Source organism: Schistocerca nitens, chromosome 8 (genome assembly GCF_023898315.1).
Source record: "Schistocerca nitens isolate TAMUIC-IGC-003100 chromosome 8, iqSchNite1.1, whole genome shotgun sequence".
NCBI lineage: Eukaryota > Metazoa > Arthropoda > Insecta > Orthoptera > Acrididae > Schistocerca > Schistocerca nitens.
This window is the reverse complement of record NC_064621.1, coordinates 82,432,027-82,446,327: the sequence shown is the minus strand read 5'-3', so window position 1 is coordinate 82,446,327 and position 14,301 is coordinate 82,432,027. Positions and strand designations below refer to the sequence as shown.

At 43.8% G+C, this 14,301-nt stretch overlaps 1 pseudogene; it reads left to right on the top strand.

Moving 5' to 3' along the window:
* The first annotated feature begins 2,044 nt into the window (after positions 1–2,044).
* Positions 2,045–2,162, top strand: LOC126199843 (5S ribosomal RNA; annotated as a pseudogene).
* Positions 2,163–14,301: the final 12,139 nt, after the last annotated feature.

The following is a 14,301-nucleotide window of genomic DNA, read 5'->3' as shown; positions in this document are numbered from 1 at the left end:
GTCGCGAAATGGAAACCACAGTGAAAATCAAAACTGTTTCACTTGCAACAGTTAGCAGCAACTTCCATAGTCGCCGATCCGACTTAGCCGTTTGTCATACCGATGTACCAACTTTCCAATACCCTCGTTATAGAAGGCAGCCGCCAGTGCTTTCCGCCAATTCTCAACGCTGGCCTATAACTCGTTGTCTGTTCCAAAATGTTCTCTTCACAGCTAGGGGCTCATGTGGGCAGAGATGTGGGTAATCAAACATTTTCAATTGAAAACGGTGCAGGAGCATCTTAATTGCCCCTGCAGAATGCGGCTGAGAATTGTCTTGAAGAAGAAAACGCACGACAGTTATGTAATGTTGGATGCATACCTTCAGGCGACATTTCTCACCAGGCCATCGTACTCTGTGAGAGACACTATTGTTCTAGTTATCTTTATGTGCTCCCTGCGTGCTCGGAACGAGAAAGGACGACGTAATGCGATCGACGGACATAGTAGAGACACAGCCCAACACACGTGTGCAAAATTTCATCGGATGTTCGTCGTGGTTTCCATTTCGCACCTGATCGTTCTTTACTTTCCGAATAACCGTCGTAGATAGAAAAAGGAGAGGACGAGGTGTACAAAGAGATGGGAGAAGAGATGATGGAAGTAGAGTGGAAAAGGACTAGATGGAGAGAGGAGGAAAAAGGAGATGGACAGAGAGGTAAGCAACAGATGGACAGACAGCGGTAGGAGGAGAGAACCAGAGAGGGGTAGGAGGAAGTGGCACATATGGGGAGTGGAAGAAGTGGATAGAGAGTGTTAGCGGTGGAGATTGCCACAGAGGGGGCGAAGGAGGAGATGAACAGGGAGAGTGTGAAGAAGGAGATGAATCAATAGAAGATTTTAATAAATACTTACCCAGGCAAAAGCAAGTGCTCAGCTAGTTGTTGAATATATCTCAGAAGCTATGGTCAGAGACAGCCCACGCTTAATGTCTATTGCAATTTTGAAATTCGGTCGATAATTATATAAAATTGTAAAACTCAAAATTTTGTTGGCCCAGCAGCCGTTAGATCGGCAACCTGAAAGTGTGGTTGGGTGACCAGGCGACAGTTGTAGGCGCTTCGTAGTACAGATTCTTCCCACGATCCGTACGCAATTGAAACGGGAAGAAACATAAGATGTGCTGCCATGCTAAGTACCCTCTGCAACATGGCTGTTGCTAGATGTTTTGCCGCACTATGCGAGAAATGAAAAATGATGATCCCTGTTTTATACTACCAGCGCTCTCCCCAATATCCTCCCTGTCCAGTTTTTATACTTTTGCCCTCACTTCCTTTAAAGCTGATTGAAGACAACAAATCTCAATTTCTTGTTTTCTGTGTTCACTTTTTTAAAATTTCGCACAGTAATTGAAATAGCAGGAATGTGCTGAACATTTTAATCTTGAACTAAAGTGAATGTACCAGTACAACCCTATTTGGCACCTTTTAGTTATTTATTTTCATTGGACTAAAAAAGAAGTCGAACTACTCTCTGGTGCGACTGAAATTTTCCTTGAACTCAGAAATTTTGCTGTACTGATGGGTAACATTCTGAGGCATCAAAGTAGGTCAGCTGGATAATCGTGGTGTTATTTCATTTCTATATCAACTGAAATATTTTTAGAATCAGGACTAAATGCCATCTTATTCTGCACCCCCTTTCTTGCGATTAAGTAAATAAATGACACCTTGTTTGCTTTTTCTATTGGGAGTTCTACAACTTTTATTAGCCGCCGTATCGGCGCAGTGGTCTAAGCGATGGCTTCTGACCATCGCCCGAGATGAGTGTGCGTTGAAATGCCTGTGGGGCATTGACGTTGTGTTTGTCTAACGATGATCCGCAGAGACAAAAATAAAAAGACGGACCGAGGGAGGTGTGGTATCAAGTCGCAACACGATCGCAAGTTAGCCAGCCATCCAGGGCTCGACAGAGATGATTTAATGTCATGTTTGTTTCTGTTTCGCACTCATCAGCGTCTCTTAATACAGTTTTAAAATAGGTAGTGCGTTTACTTTCGTAAAGAGCCAATAGCCTTGCCGCAGTGGTAACAGCGGTTCCCGTCAGATCACCGAAGTTAAGCGCTGTCGGACTGGGCTAGCACTTGGATGGGTGACCATCCGGTCCGCCGAGCGTTGTTGGCAATCGTGGTGCACTCAGGCCTTGCGCGGAAAACTGAGGAGCTGCTTGTTTGAGAAGTATCGGCTCCGGTCTCGGAAACTGATATAAAGCCGGGAGAGCGGTGTGCTGATCACATGCCCCTCCATATGCGCGTCCAGTGACGCCTGGGGGCTGAGGATGACACGGCGGCGGGTCGTTACCTTTGGGCCTTCATGGCCTGTTCGGCAGGAGTTTACTTTCGTAAAAGTAAGTAACTGTACTGTTCAGTTCGCTTTTGAAAACAATTTGGTGTTCGAATTCTTCCTCCTTTTCATTCTTTTCGCCATTTACTCGATTTTCTCGCTGTTTGTTTTGAAATTAATTTTATACAGTCTTTGCCGTCCCCAAAATTTAGCTGCCCCAGGGGCCGCCTAGTCTACTGGCCATTAAAATTGCTACACAAAGAAGAAATGCAGATGATAAACGGGTTTTCATTGGCCAAATATATTATAATACAACTGACATGTGATTACATTTTCACGCAATTTGGGTGCATAGATTCTGAGAAATCAGTACCCAGAACAACCACCTCTGGCCGTAATAACGGCCTTGATACGCCTGGGCATTGAGTCAAACAGAGCTTGGATGGCGTGTACAGGTACAGCTGCCCATGCAGCTTCACCACGATACCACAGTTCACCAAGAGTAGTGACTGGCGTATTGTGACGAGCCAGTTGCTCGGCCACTTTTGAACAGAAGCTTTCAATTGGTGAGAGATCTGGAGAATGCGCTGGCCAGGGCAGCAGTCCAAAATTTTCTGTATCCAGAAAGGCCCGTACAAGCCACGGGTCGTAACACGTCTGATATGTAACGTCCACTGTTCAAAGTGCCGTCAATGCGAACAAGAGGTGACGGAGACGTGTAACAAATGCCAGCCCGTACCATCACGACGGGTGATACGCCAGTATGGCGATGACGAATACACGCTTCCAACGTGCGTTCACCGCGATGTCGCCAAACACGGATGCGACCATCATGATGCTGTAAACAGAACCTGGATTGATCCCAAAAAATTACGTTTTACCATTCGTCCACCCAGGTTCGTCGTTGAGTACACCATCGCAGGCGCTTCTGTCTTTGATGCAGCGTCAAGGGTAACAGCAGCCATGGTCTCCGAGCTGATAGTCTATGCTGCTGCAAACGTCGTCGAACTATTCGTGCAAATAGTTGTTGTCTTGCAAACGTCTCCATCTGTTGACTCAGGGATCGAGACGTGGCTGCACGATCCGTTACAGCCATGCGGATAAGATGCCTGTCATCTCGACTGCTAGTGATACGAGGCTGTTGGGATCCAGCACGGCGTTCCGTATTACTCTCCTGAACCCATCAATTCCATATTCTGCTAACAGTCATTGGATGTGGACCAACGCGAGCAGCAATGTTGCGATACGATAAACCGCAATCGCGATAGGCTACAATCCGATCTTTATCAAAGTCGGAAACGTTATGGTACGCATTTCTCATCCTTACACTAGCCATCACAACAACATTTCACCAGGCAACGATGGTCAACTGCTGTTTGTGTATGAGAAATCGGTTGGAAACTTTCCTCATGTCAGCACGTTGTAGGTTTCGCCACCGCCGCAAACCTTGTGTGAGTGCTCTGAAAAGCTAAACATTAGCCTATCACAGCATCTTCTCTCTGTCGGTTAAATTTCGCGTCTGTAGTACGTCATCTTGGTGGTGTAGCAATTTTAACGTAGTGTATCACTGGCTTAACGGCGTGTTTAGTTATGTGTAATGGCTACTACATGTTATCCCTCACTAGGGGACCTGCAGCTTGCTGCCTGCAGCGCATGGTGAAGACGTTCCCTACCGTGCGCCGCGGCGCAGCAGCTGTTGCCGGGTGAGGCGGGAAGCCTACCTGGGAGGCGGCGCGCCAGGCGTGCAGTGCCTGCTGATAGGAGCGCAGCTCTCGGCACCAGTCGGCGTAGGCGGCGCGGTAGTCGCGGGCGGCCTCCGGGGCGCTGCAGCCTCGCGTGTCCACCGCCACGTCCAGCGCGCACAGTAGCGGCGCCGCCCCCGCCGCCCCCGCCTCCGACAGCAGCTGGTGGTGCGGCCGCGCGTGCGCCGGCTCGTCGGCGGAGCGCGGCACCAGCCGGCACTCGTAGCGGCCCGCGTCAGACTCCTCCGCAGACAGTAGCACCAGACCGCCCTCAGACGTCAGCACGTGCTTCTCCGGCCTGTGCACAGAACCACACACCTGTACCAGCTCACCTCACCTTTTGTAAATAAAAATACGAGCTTAGCGGACAAGGGACCACATATGTATGCTACGTACGACTTCGTACACATGGTAAGGAGAGGTGGGCTATAGAGTGGCAGGCAACTGTCGTCGTATGAAAGCTGGACAGAAACAGAAACGATAACAGTAAACATCACATTTACTTAACTTGTATTTCTCCAAACAAACGAAGACTTCAGAATGAAATTTTCACTCTGCAGCGGAGTGAGCGCTGATATGAAACTTCCTGGCAGATTAACACTGTGTGCCTGACCCAGACTCGAACTCGGGACCTTTGCCTTCCACAGGCAAGTGGCGCAGGAGAGCTTCTGTAAAGTTTGGAAGGTACGGGACGAGGTACTGGCGGAAGTAAAGCTGTGAGGACGGGGCGTGAGTCGTGCTTGGGAAGTTCAGTTGGTACATCACTTGCTCGTGAAAGGGAAAGGTCCCGAGTTCGAGTCTCGGTCCGGTACACAGTTTTAATCTGCCAGGAAGTTTCGTATGAAGACTCATTACAAGTAATGCAGTAAGAAACAGAAGCCAGCCATAACAGTGTCAACAAGAACGAGGCTCTCTGAACTAAGCACAAACAATGGTGTAAGAGATGGGACTACTGTACGTGCAGTCTGCACAGCAAAGTGGCTCTGAGAGTGAGCGGGCTAAATGGTTGCCGCCAGCCGCCGTATATTGCGGAGGCAGGGGGCGCTCGTGGTACAGAGCCGCTGGAGATGTGGCTCAGCAGGCACGCACTATTGGGTCAGGCAGATCCCAAGCGACCACTAACGGCGTCTAGCGGTAACTTGCAATTGTGTTGCCAACTTTATGGTACCTGTGCGGTGGTACCAATACATGGCACTACAATATTGCAATATCGTTCACGACTTGCTAGAATGTGGAATTGAATACACTGTTCCTGACAGAACGAAATCGCTAGATGTAAAGGTAACAAGGTCGTTGGATAAATAATATCCCATATTCTTCTCAGGAGCGCTTAATATACAGGGTGCTGAGAAAAATATATTCCCCATTTTGTGTGATTGTAGTCTGGACCAACATAAGACAAAAGTATGAAGTAAACATGGGCTCTAAACTACTGGAAGTTTTTTGATCTTACGAAAGACCTACAAAATTCTATAAAAAATTAGGACACAATAGCGTGTTGTTGTCTACGTACCCAGCATGAGGTAAACATATGTTAGTGAGATGTCGTCCTAAGGGTGAGGCCCCATGTTAAAGTAGATCAATCACGACACAACAAAAAGCTGAACCATGAGGTTACCTTTCATTCAGAAGGCTGTTGCACTCAGCGACTCTTATATTTACTTGTAAATAACATATTTCAGCTATCAGTCATCCTTTTTAAATTCTTTTGGCAGATCTAGATTTCAGCTAGCGCCGCAGACGCATTCACCGTCGCGGCCTGAACGGTACTCGAGTCCTTATGACGGCTTTTACCGTCAGCCGGTTCCGCTACCTGTGGTCCTGCGACGTCTATAGCCGCTTAGCGGTGTTTCCGTCGCATTTCACAGTTCGACATTCATGCTCGCTGGTTCCTGTGGTCATCTGCATTCTCCTTCTGTGGTATCGTTTAGCTTTCTAACTATTGATAACGATTTTTAGAGTGCTGTCACACTCGAGTTCCATAACCAAATGGCACGTCGGCGTGGTTGTACTGACGAAGAGATACTTGAGATTCTCACAGTGATAGCGACAGTGAGTGTTGCATCTTCAATGACTGTAGTGATGATGATGATTCTGCGGAAGAATCTCGTAGTAATACGCATCCGCGTACTTCACATAGTAGAGCCAACCAGGGTAGTTCTACAGATTCTGAAAGTGAAGACGAATCGATCCGTAAAAGGCCACGACTTTGTGACAAATTTTATCGCCAAAAGTGTGATTTCATTCCAGCACTGCATGCATTTGATGACTCGTTTTCAGGACATAACTGCCAACTAGCGCCTCATTCAAACCTTCTACTCTTTTTCACGCTATTTCAGACCGAAAATCTGATGAAATTAATAGCACTTGAAGCGAACTGATTTTACATTTTCACCGTAGAAGAAACGCCGGAATCAGTCCATTCTCGACTGTCCATCCGGAACGATACTGATTTTGAAAAACTATATTGCTTCATTGGTATTTGGCTTCTCATGGCCTGTGTTAAAAATTGAGAAAAAGGGAATATTGGTCCGGAGATGTACTTCTGAGCTCACCAAGTTTTGGCGAAGTTCTGTCCCGTGACCGTTTTATGTCACTCTTGAGAATGTTGCATTTTAGTGAAAACTCTGCCAAACGTGCAGATAACAGTTTCTTTAAAATTAGGAAAATAATTTATACAGTTAGTATGGCGTTCCCCAGAGCGTTTAATCTATACAAGATCTCTGTGTCGATGAAAGCCTTATCTTTTAAATAATTCATTCCTTCGAAACGAAGTACATTTGGAATCAAGACAATTGTGTTGTGCGACTGTAAAACTGGATACGTCTTGGATTTCATTGTCTACACAGGCACAACAACGGATATCGAAGTGCATAATTTGGGGAAATCCGGCGATATGGTAGCAACGCTAATGATGCCAGAATGTGTACGTCGACAATTGGTGTACAAGTCCAGACTTGTTCCTCTGGCTTTACAGCGATAGAACAGCAGCATGCGGTACTGCACGTAGCAACTGGCAGAATTTGCCGAAGCTACAGAAGAAATTGAAACAAGGAGAAGTTCAATTTATGACAACTGACGGAATGCTTGCCATCAAGTGGTGCGACAAGGGAGGAGGGTTACATGTTGACTACTTGTAACACTACAGAAATGCGTAACACGGAAAAGGCAGGCAGGAAGACTGGCGAGAAGGTAACGAAGCCGCAATATGTTGTCGACTACAATGCGAGTATGGGTACAGTAGACCGCACTGACAGGCTATTAAGCTCCCCTGTATCTGTGCGTATATCTGTTAAATGGCACAGAAAGGTTTCTTTTCCATGTTGTGGACCTTTGTGTTTTGAAAGATCACACTCTTCACAGGGAGAAAAATACCATTTCCAGATTTTCATTTATGTCTGTTACGAGAACTTCTGGAAAAATTTGCTACAGAACGGAGAAGAGATAGAAAAGGGAGACGCTCTGATGATGAAAATCCTCTGCGCTTTACTGGAAGGCACTTTCTAAATGCCATTCCAAGCGACCAGCTCAAGACACGCGGACTATGGCGTAGATGAGCAGTCTGCTCGAAACAGAATATGTGCCTAGAAACGAAATATGAATAAAAAACACACATTTCGTGTTGTATTTGAAATATACCACATAAATAACAACTTGTAGCCAAGTTGCTACATCCGGAAGATGATGTTAAGCCCCTATTTCCGAAAAAATATTATAAAAACAAAAGGTCGAAAAAACAAAAATGAAAAATGAGCACAAAATAAAAACAATATTTTTAACTTCGCCATTGCCAGTCAAAGGCCCGGATGAGAAAGAAGGATGGAAAATATAAGAGCGCAAATAAATAAATAAAAATAAACAAATAAAAACACAGAATTATCTGAACCTGACACTGACACTGAAACTGAGCTGACATATATATATACCTTATGTACAAACTGAGCTGACATATATATATACCTTATGTACAAACTTGTGGAACATTGAGTCTGTGCTGACAAACGCAGACTGGATGCCTTAAGACCAAAACCATAACGAACAAGCAAAAGAAGAATTATTCTTATCGATAGTTTCAATAGTGAATAACGAAAGTAGTTAAAATCCCGTAGGAAAAAGCTCTTTTAGTATTTCCAGAATTTTACAAATTTCAAGGCAAGTTTTCCAAACTTTACTTTCATACAAACCTTGCCTTAAAGATGACGAACGCAAAAAAAAAGGAAGAAAGAGAATCGGCAAGGATGAAAGCTGAAGAAAGAATTATCCAAATCGCTCAAGCTATCTTTGAGTTTTAGTGAGACTGATGACTAATGCACAGCAGTTCTTTTTTGTACATAGAGATGTTACGTACAAAAAAATATATATGAAGGCGATGGTCAGTTGCACACACTCGCCCGTTTCTGAGGCAGAAAGGTCATTAGGAATTAAAGGCGACGTTTAATTAGGTAGTGTATAAACTTTAGTATTTCCTTATCTAAATGCACCAAATACACCCTTCACTTCTGTGCCAGCGATCTGAGAACAGGTAATGGACTCTCTACTGCAGTCTGTGTCGCCCAGCGCCATTGGTTAGAGACTAGCAGCAGCTGGTCAAGGGAATTTTCGTTCCAAGCGTAAGCTGCCGTTAACACAGCACAAACGGCTGCCTTTGGCGTGGAGCAAAGACTGCTCACGAATGGCGTCGAATTGTGTTGCGAGACAGTGCCACAGGTTACCCAAACATCGTACATAGAAAACATCTGTGGGAAAAAAATATATTCAGCTAGGTGCAGTGTGACCCTGTTACTCCATATAGTCTCTTGCAGTATCTGGTAGATTCATATTCAGTAGTTGCAATCTCCCTGGCGTGGAAGTGTGATGAATTGAACCGCCACAGAAACTAAAGATAATTGTCAGTCTATGGAATCGTTCTTCGTTCATGGCAGAATCGCCATCTTCGGTGCCTTATTTCACTCAAATAAAGTGATGACACAGGTGTAATTTCTTGCAAGGCTTATTGGAAAGTATGATATAATTAATGCAACTGTTTACAGCTGTTTGGATCTTCAAATTGTTAATCGTTTGATACATAAAATCTGCTGTTTAACAACTAGAAGAGCTTCCAGCAAAACTTAAAAAAAAATATTTTCTTTATTACAGTGATTTAGGGCCGTCTGTAGCCAACTGAATAAAGGCAATTTTCGTTTTGCCTGTCAAGTTTCGACTCAGTTTATTAAGAACTTATCAGTGAATGTCTCTACTGGTACTGATCAAGATGCCTTTTTGTTGTAATGCTGGTGAAGCTACTGTTTTGCCTGTAGCACTGCACACATACTCTTCCACCATGTTAACGGTTAACTTCATTTTATACTTGACGACTTTTTATGTATTTGAAGTGGTTCCGTAGATGCGTTAAGCGCGGACAAACAATTGATGGGAGACTGACTCCCGAATCGCGTCACTGTCGATAACATTCCTTACCTGTATGTGTTGTACGGTAAATAACTAACGACAATGTTATCGGTAGCATATTTGCGCTGATGACCCACTTCTATAGTGTAACAATGCAAAAGAGTGACAAAGGGTGTTTGACGGAAGCCGTATTTAGGACGAGACTCCCAAAACCTATTCGCTTATCGCGGTAAACATCGTAGACAGACAGCGCTTTCCGTAGGAAAAGAGAGTGTTTCGTAAGTGTGAAGAATTCGAAACGAAAAATATCGTTTAAACACGCAACTAATTTTTAGTACGAAATAAGCGACTACTGAAAACGACTTACAGCTATACAAATGAAAGACTACTGAGGGTAATTAATAACGGACGATTAACTCACAAAAACGATTCACCAAAGAATATAAGTTAGCTTCTAATCCCACGTTGGTGACAGGCAGAGGTTCTAACGAAAACAAACATTTATCGTTTGGGCTACAATTAAATGTCATTACATTTTCGCGGTGTACACACACACTGAATATGCGAGACAAGTACTCGTACAACTGCGGTGACAGTTGGTTTCTGCTGCCCGGACTCTTAGTTCCCGAGACTTGCAACCTTACCTTCTATCAGTGTTGTACCGCTCGTGCACGAACTCAAAACGTAATCTCCAGAAACAGAGGCAAATATTTTAACGTTACGATTGGCTCACGGGATGCGGAGTCTGGACTAGAGATTCCAGTTGCTGGCCCATTTTTATTTGCTGCTACCGGTCACCGCACTGGGTCCGTCCGTTTAATGAACCACCTCACAACAGATCTCTACGTGCACTTCCCACAACATAATGCTTTACATTTGTTGGACAAGATTCCTTTTCTGACTACGCTGCGGATACTCATTTGGCTCGCCGGTAACCATAAAACAATAGTGGTGACGGAACAAATGGCATGTTCTCACGATATGTCTGCTGCTGTGGTAGGTTTAACTAACCCAAGTCTGCACACTCTACTACACGACATTTCTGGATCTGTGAGTGGCTGAACTAAAGAGTAAAATAAAATTTGCGCGGAAGATATTTATGATACTGACGCGTATCCCACCCTTGTTAATGAACAGGAGAACTCATCAGCACAGACTGGGCTGGAAACCGTGTTTTCGAGGAACCAACCGCTTGCTGCCTGCCGCTGGATTCTGAGTGAAGTGGAATCAACACTCTCGGATGCTCAGTCTTTTATTTCTTCAGATGAGGCCTGGTTCAGCATGTCAGGGCACTCAGAGAACACGCGCCACTATGTATCAGAAAAATTTCCATCAGTACTCTGAACGGCCGTTGCATAACTCAAGATTGTTTCTTCGTGCGCAATGTGTGGCGCCCCGGCCGTATCGCGTTTCTTTCACCAAACTTAGCGTTAACCTGAATGTCCAGAAACTGTTTAATCCATATGTGGATCAATTCACAGAAGATGAAGTGTGGCTATTTTCAGCAAGACAAAGCAACAGCAGACACGCCGTTCACAAGTTCCTCACGAGTGGATGAGGTGTTGACAACCTGTCGTGCAGGCGGTGTCGTCTCCTGGCCAACTCGGTAGCCCGATCTCTCCCACTGTAATTTTCAACTGTGCGACAGACTGAACGGTCACGTGTATGCATATAATCCCCACACAGTGAAAGGGCTACAGCAGTACTCCGAAAACGTTACTGCCGCTATCCCTCACGTAGAACAGCTACCCATGTCTCAAAGTTTGATAAACTGAGCGCAGCGCGCATCGTTTCAACGACGGCCACTTCCAGCATCTTCTGCGACGTCCATTAACAAGGCTCACTCCCGCATCAGTCTTCCTAACTCACCTACGCAAATTCCGTGGCACAAATGTACACAAAACGAAAAATTTACATAATGTAAAATGTTGCACACCATCGAACAGAGCCATTGTTCGTCCAGCAAAGAGAATCAACATCTTCTAAAAATTTCATAATGGAGTAGAAAAGAAATTGCTGAATTTTTTGGACATTAATAACCTTCGTTTCCGGTTCTAAATGCATAAACCGTTTGTTTAACTTTCGCAGCTAATTCTTTTAAATGTATCTTTCATGCGTAGTAATCCTGCTGCTGTACCTAACAATGTGTAGGTACACATTATGCTGAAGTTATCTTCCTAAATGTCGAGCATTTCGTTTGATACGAACTGCATGTACTGGAAACGAGATTACTCTGTAACGCTGCCTTATTTTCTTAGTGCTAAGTTCTCTACTGTTAAAGTGTCTCCAATCGTGTCCTAATTAACTGTTACGCAACTGCGTATTGCCGTTCCTAAGACGATAAGGCGCCTGACCTAAAGGCGCTTAAGTCCCATTAAACCGGATTCTCCGCTCCGGAAACAGGATAATACGGGGGTTACAACGGGCTACAAACTTCGGATGCAGAAACTCCGCATTGTCATTCGACAATCCTCTTATCGGTAATTATAGGACGGTCGGTTCATACCTGCGTGTGTCGTCATGGAAACTCCACTAAACATAGCCCTTAGTTCGTAGACGCAAGACATAGTCTTCGATTTAGTCATGCAGCAGGTGAACCGCAAGATGAGGTGAACACATAGTATAAGCGGAGCAGGAAAATATGAAGTCATCAGCAACATAGAAGTATTATCTTGAGTGTATTTTATGACAGCATGTACTCTTGCGTCTTGGTACTCATTTTGTGTCCGTGTTTGTTTACAAACAAGTTTGTATGTTGGATAGATCCCGCCTTGAGGAAACATCTCTCTCTCCACTCACTCACTGTCATAAAGCCTCACTCACTCATTCTCTCTCTCTCTCTCTCTCTCTCCCTCTCTCTCCTCTCTCTCCCTCTCTCTCCCTCTCTCTCCCTCATCCACACACGCACAAACACACGCACTCACACAGATTTCACATAGGATAAAAGAAGTTTAATCACAACACTGTAGTATTCCCACTCGTAGATTTTCACTGTGAATTTCTGTATTAAGTTCTCTATAGTTGAAAGGAGAGGTTGTGAATGGAAAACAACTGTAAAGCCACGTACAGTAAGCCACAGGGTGAGTTAATCGCGTAGTAAATTTTTTTCTTGTCAAATTTGTGAATAATTTAATTAAAAATTAAAATCCTATGTCTGTAGACAGAAAAAAGCAATTTTACTGTTATTTAATAGGAAGAAAATTGAGAAACCTACTGAGATGCTACAACTTCAGTGAAATGCGTCCGGGTAGAAGGGAAGAAAAGACTGTGCTTCCTCAAGGCGAAAGGTATCCCAAATCGAAATTCCCTGTTCCATTCTTGGTTTGTGCACGGGACGAACATCATTTGGCACATAATAATTCCTTAAATTTTACTGTCCTGATAACTACGTGAGTTTTAAATACGTTTCTTAGATACGGTTCAATTTCTATTCAGAACGATTCGTGAGCCGACGCTCTGTTTGGCTCATTTCTGTTAGTCGGACCAGGGAACTGGAGCTACTTTTATTTATTTTTGGGACTAAACTTAAAGTAAAGGAGTACTAGCGTTTTGTTAGTATCACTTCATAGACTTAAAGGGAGATTCCACCCATTCAATTTTTTCTCAAATATTTTTACGCTGTTTCACATCTTCAGAGTGTTTACTCTTGGCTGATTTGGATGCATTAGAAGTACGTCTAAGAAATATTTGAAATGTTGACTGGCGAGCAGACTGGCACACTGACAGCTGCCAATGTGGTCAGTATAGTACCTGTCTCTCAGAGACTTGCATCTGATACACTTCTGGCAAGATGCGCTGATGGCAAAGAACAAAATGCAAATGAAAGTCTGCACAATGTCATGTGTCCCAAATAAAGGAACAGGTACTTTAGGTACTCGAAGAAGCTGTTTATCAGTCCAGTATAGGACGTTTGTAGACTGGAGAAAGCAGGAGTCTCAGCACTCCTTTAGTAGCCTCCCAGAAGAAGGTCTCATTTTGAGACCAATAACTGTTCAGTCCACAAGACAACTGCTTGGAGAAGGAAAAATCCACGGGAAAAGTTATTCTGGCCTTGAAATTACAAGAAGCCGTACAAGATGAGGAAGGGAAAACGTATGGTGTTGGTGAATTTTAATAGGTACGTGTTTTGTAGTAGCATTCACTTTCAATAAAATTTTAAAATCAATTTTCCCACAAATCTCTTTTTGTGAGATGCGTCCCAACTCATTTATCCTAAATATTAACCAGTCTCAATGATATTTTGGCAGGAAGTAAATTTCAGGTATTTTTATACTTCTATGTTCCTCTATTTTATCCCCAACAATCTTTCATGTAGCGATGATTAAAGAAAATTTAAGTTCAAAATTTGAGAAAAGTACTAAAAATAAATTAATAACATTTCTCGTAAATCGAATGAGTAGAACTGTTGGAAAAAAAATGGTTCAAGTGGCTCTAAGCACTATGGAACTTAACATCTGAGGTCATCAGTCCCCTAGACTTAGAACTACTTAAACCTAACTAACCTAAGGACATCACACACATCCATACTCGAGGCAGGATTCGCACCTGCGACCGTAGCAGCAGCGTGGTTCTTGACAAGCGCCTAGAACCGCTCGGCCACGGCAGCCGGATAGAACTGTTGAATAAGTCTTCTGAATGAATCTAAGAAATCTGGAATGTGGAAACTGAGGTCTGTGTGCCAAAAGCTGGTTTGGAAAAATAAAATTAAAATTAACATTAAAAATTCAAAACTCAAAAACCAACAATGTTCTGGATTTCAAAGTTTGGTTCAGCTACATCTTTTCGTGAGAGGCACGATTGTAAAATTCGACTGAAATCAGAAAATAAAATAAATGTCAAATTTTTAATTG